Source organism: Urocampus carinirostris, unplaced genomic scaffold (assembly GCF_059441175.1).
Source record: "Urocampus carinirostris isolate Australia breed hairy pipefish unplaced genomic scaffold, RoL_Ucar_1.0 HiC_scaffold_123, whole genome shotgun sequence".
NCBI classification, from domain to species: Eukaryota; Metazoa; Chordata; class Actinopteri; order Syngnathiformes; family Syngnathidae; genus Urocampus; species Urocampus carinirostris.
The window spans coordinates 32501-37979 of record NW_028283229.1 but is presented as its reverse complement, the minus strand read 5'-3'; the positions used below and the strand labels follow the sequence as shown (position 1 = coordinate 37979).

The 5479-nt window shown below is 55.8% G+C and overlaps 1 pseudogene; it reads right to left on the bottom strand.

The window, feature by feature from the left end:
• Nucleotides 1-1927, bottom strand: LOC148345052 (18S ribosomal RNA; annotated as a pseudogene; the record flags this gene model as incomplete).
• Between the last annotated feature and the right edge of the window lie 3552 nt (nucleotides 1928-5479).

The window sequence follows — 5479 nt, the reverse complement described above, 5'->3', positions numbered from 1 at the left end:
AGTCAAGTTCGACCGTCTTCTGGCACACCGCCGGAGCCGGGGCCGGCCCCGGCGGGGACTATCCGAGGACCTCACTAAGCCATCCGATCGGTAGTAGCGACGGGCGGTGTGTACAAAGGGCAGGGACTTAATCAACGCAGGCTAATGACCCGCGCTTACTGGGAATTCCTCGTTGGTGGGAAATAATTGCAATCCCCAGGCCCTGTCACGAGCGGGGTTCATAGGATTACCCGCGCCTGCCGGCGCGGGGATAGACGACGCGCTTATACGCTCAGTGTGGCGCGCGTGCAGCCCCGGACATCTAAGGGCATCACAGACCTGTTATTGCTCATTCTCGTGTGGCTGAGAGCCACTTGTCCCTCTAAGAAGTTTTCTGCCGCCGACCGCGCGGGGGGCCGCGGTACTATTTAGTATGTTTGAGTCTCGTTCGTTATCGGAATTAACCAGACAAATCGCTCCACCAACTACGAACGGCCATGCACCACCACCCACGGTATCGAGAAAGAGCCTTCAATCTGTCAATCCTTTCCGTGTCCGGGCCGGGTGAGGTTTCCCGTGTTGAGTCAAATTAAGCCGCATGCTCCACTCCTGGTGGTGCCCTTCCGTCAATTCCTTTAAGTTTCAGCTTTGCAACAATACTCCCCCCGGAACCCAGACACTTGGTCGGTTTCCCGGGTGCTGCTCGGCGGGTCATGGGAATAACGCCGCCGGATCGCGAGTCGGCATCGTTTATGGTCGGAACTAGGACGGTATCTGATCGTCTTCGAACCTCCGACTTTCGTTCTTGATTAATGAAAACATTCTTGGCAAATGCTTTCGCTCTCGTCCGTCTTGCGCCGGTCCAAGAATTTCACCTCTAGCGGCGCAGTACGAATGCCCCCGGCCGTCCCTCTTAATCATGGCCCCAGTTCATGACAACCCACAAAATAGAACCGGAGTCCTATTCCATTATTCCCAGCTGCGATATGCAGGGGCGGCCGTGTGGCCTGCTTTGAACACTCTAATTTCCTCAAAGTAAACGCTTCGGGCCCCGCGAGTGACACCCAGCGAAGGGCATCACGGGGGCTTTTGCCGAGAGGCAGGGGCTGGGACAGACGGATGCACGCCTCGCGGCGGACCGTCAGCTCGCGTCCCGGGGTCCAACTAGGAGCTTTTTAACTGCAGCAACTTTAAAATACGCTATTGGAGCTGGAATTACCGCGGCTGCTGGCACCAGACTTGCCCTCCAATGGATGCTGGCCGATGGGTTTGTGTTCGGCTCATTCCAATTACGGAGACTCGAACGAGTCCCGTATTGTTATTTTTCGTCACTACCTCCCCGTGTCGGGAGTGGGTAATTTGCGCGCCTGCTGCCTTCCTTGGATGTGGTAGCCGTTTCTCATGCTCCCTCTCCGGAATCGAACCCTGATTCCCCGTTACCCGTGGTCACCATGGTAGGCGCAGAGTCTACCATCGAAAGTTGATAGGGCAGACATTCGAATGAGTCGTCGCCGCCTCGGAGTGGGCGAGCGATCGGCACGAGGTTATCCTGAGTCAACACAAAGGGGGGGCCGGGCCGGCGGAACGAGGACCGGCGCGCGCGGAGCCGCCCGCGCCGCTTACGCCCCCGCCCGGAGAGGCGGAGGCCGGACGCGGGGGACGCGCGCGACGGCTGAGCCCCCGCCCGCCGGACACCGCGTGGGTTTTTGTGTCTGATAAATGCACGCGTCCCCGGGGCGAGGCCGGAGCCCCGCCCGCGAGTCGGCGCTCGTTTGCATGTATTAGCTCTGGATTTGCCACAGTTATCCAAGTAACGGTGGAGCGATCAAAGGAACCATAACTGATTTAATGAGCCGTTCGCAGTTTCACTGTACTGGCCATTCGTACTTAGACATGCATGGCTTAATCTTGAAAACAAGCATATGCTACTGGCAGGATCAACCAGAGTGCGTCTGCCGCCGGGGGGGCGCTGCTGGTGGCGGTGCGGCCCTGGTCCGGGACGAGGCTGTGGCTACAGCCGGGCCCGGGGGGCCGCGCGACACTCGTATACGTTCGGACGGGCTGACGAGCGGGTGTCGTGAAACGATGTTTCGCGCGGAGCCCTAGCACGCGTGGCGTCGGGCTCCGCGACGGTCGGACGTCTGGGTGTGGCTCGAGACGGAAGCTCGACCTCGGTTCGTCTTGGTTCTGCCGCCAAAAGGTTCACGCCGAGGCATGGTTTCGCAAGAGGGCCCCGCGAGTGCCAGCCGTGGATCCCGCCTCACTCGTAACTCGTATCGGATTCGTCCGGCCTCACTTTCGTTCGCACATCGGACAGTTATACGTGTGCTTTAGTAGCTTCCGTTCCCTCTTAGTGAGGCCGTCCGTACGTACCGCCCCAGCTCTTTCTGAGGCGGGTATCCACTCGGCTCGGGGGGGCCCAACGTTTGCCTAGTATCCTCGGCGCTGGAGCTTGACCCGCAAAGCCGGAGGAGCCGCACGCCCGAACACCGGCTTGCGCCGGCCGACGTGGGCCCTCCGAGGCGGGTCTCGTGTGCCAATCGCTCAGTTGGGGAACCGGCAGGCCCGTGGGCCGACGCCGGCTCACCCGGGGGTGAAGGGTGCTTCGATGGAGGCCCCCTGTCAGCCTCCGCGGAAGTCCGGCTTCAATACTTTAAAGTTTGAAAAACTTAGACATTTTTCGAGAACCGGAGCTTAGAGGGGTACATGCAAAAGCCAGGGCCGCGGGAAGCGCCCTAAATACTTCAATACTTTAAAATTTGAAAAACTTAGAAATTTTTCGAGAACCGGCATCTTCCCTCGGTAATTGCGAGATGCGAGGCCGCCCCTAGCCTCTGCTCTGTCGGACTCAATGGTCACGGGTGGCCGCTGATTAGCCCTGGTGCTCACCTCTCAAAATTGCGAGTCCCTAATATAATTCTGGCTGTCGGCTGGAGAAGGGGGTATAAAATCGGCACTTGAGGGAACGCCGGGCCCTCAAGTTCGGGGCCCTCTAGCGGATTTTTGAGGTACTGCACTCCCATTGGAAATGCATTGCCCATAGGAATACATGGGCGCTCCGTCCACTACAATGTAATTCCCTCACAATATCTGCCCCCGCGTGGCCGCGCGATGCTACTGCTGCCCCGTTGGGAATGAATGGGCCTTTCGGAGGCCATAAATACAGCGCCGCTGCATGGATTTTGGCGGTACTGCGGCTGTCGTTGAAAATACATGGACCCGTCTGAATGAATGGGCCTTTCGGATTCCATAAACCCAGCGCCGCTGCATGGATTTTGGCGGTACTGCGGCTGTCGCTGAAAATACATGGACCCGTCTGAATGAATGGGCCTTTCGGAGGCCATAAACTCAGCGCCGCTGCATGGATTTTGGCGGTACTGCGGCTGTCGCTGAAAATACATGGACCCGTCTGAATGAATGGACAAAATATAAATCAGACACTACAGAACACAAGCATAATCCAAGATTACAAAATCATCTCAGCCTTTAAAAGAAACAAAAACCTGAAAGACTACTTAGTAAAAAGTAAATTACCAGAAATCAACATAACACAAACGCAGGGCCCCACATTCTACAAACAAGCCACCACAGTTAGGAACACCGTCACCAACACAAACTACCTAATTAAACAAACAATCACACCTGCTACGGAAAACTGAAAATACATGGACCCGTCTGAATGTATGGGCCTTTCGGAGGCCATAAACTCAGCCAGCGCCGGGCCAGTGTTTGGGGTATTGTGCCCGCCACTAGTGGCTGAATACATAATAATAATAATAATAATAATAATTCCCTTGTATTGTCATTCTGTGTAACAATGTACACAGAACGAAATGTCGATTGCACTGGGCTAGTGTTGAGGGAACGTCGGGCCCTCAAGTTCGGTGGCTTGGAGCGGATTTTTGAGGTACTGCACTCCCATTGGAAATGCATGGGCGCTCCGTCCACTACCATGTAATTCCCTCACAATATCTGCCCCTGCGTGGCCGCGGGATGCTACTGCAGCCCCGTTGGTAATGAATGGGCCTTTCGGAGGCCATAAATACAGCGCCGCTGCATGGATTTTGGCGGTACTGCTGCTGTCGCTGAAAATACATGGACCCGTCTGAATGAATGGGCCTTTCGGAGGCCATAAACTCAGCGCCTCTGCATGGATTTTGGCGGTACTGCGGCTGTCGCTGAAAATACATGGACCCGTCTGAATGAATGGGCCTTTCGGAGGCCATAAATCCAGCGCCGCTGCATGGATTTTGGCGGTACTGCGGCTGTCGCTGAAAATACATGGACCCGTCTGAATGAATGGACAAAATATAAATCAGACACTACAGAACACAAGCATAATCCAAGATTACAAAATCATCTCAGCCTTTAAAAGAAACAAAAACCTGAAAGACTACTTAGTAAAAAGTAAATTACCAGAAATCAACATAACACAAACGCAGGGCCCCACATTCTACAAACAAGCCACCACAGTTAGGAACACCGTCACCAACACAAACTACCTAATTAAACAAACAATCACACCTGCTACGGAAAACTGAAAATACATGGACCCGTCTGAATGTATGGGCCTTTCGGAGGCCATAAACTCAGCGCCGGGCCGGTGTTTGGGGAATCGTGCCCGCCACTAGTGGCTGAATCCCGGGCTAGTGTTGGGGGACTTGTGCCCGCCAATAGTGGCTGAATCCCGGGCTAGTGTTGGGGGACTTGTGCCCGCCAATAGTGGCTGAAATCCGCGCCGGTGTTTGGGGAAATGTGCGCGTATTATCGGGCCGGTGTTTGGGGAATTGCGCGCGTATTATCGGGCCGGTGTTTGGGGAATTGCGCGCGTATTATCGGGCCGGTGTTTGGGGAATTGTGCGCGTATTATCGGGCCGGTGTTTGGGGATATGCGCGCGTATTATCGGACCGGTGTTTGGGGAATTGTGCCCGCCACTAGTGGCTGAGAACTTGGCTAGTGTTTGGGGACTTGTGCCCGCCACTAGTGGCTGAAATCCGGGCCGGTGTTTGGGGAATTGTGCGCGTATTATCGGGCCGGTGTTTGGGGATATGCGCGCGTATTATCGGACCGGTGTTTGGGGAATCGTGCCCGCCACTAGTGGCTGAGAACTTGGCTAGTGTTGGGGGACTTGTGCCCGCCACTAGTGGCTGAAATCCGGGCCGGTGTTTGGGGAATTGTGCGCGTATTATCGGGCCGGTGTTTGGGGATATGCGCGCGTATTATCGGACCGGTGTTTGGGGAATCGTGCCCGCCACTAGTGGCTGAATCCCGGGCTAGTGTTGGGGGACTTGTGCCCGCCAATAGTGGCTGAAATCCGCGCCGGTGTTTGGGGAATTGTGCGCGTATTATCGGGCCGGTGTTTGGGGATATGCGCGCGTATTATCGGACCGGTGTTTGGGGAATTGTGCCCGCCACTAGTGGCTGAATCCCGGGCTAGTGTTGGGGGACTTGTGCCCGCCACTAGTGGCTGAAATCCGCGCCGGTGTTTGGGGAATTGTG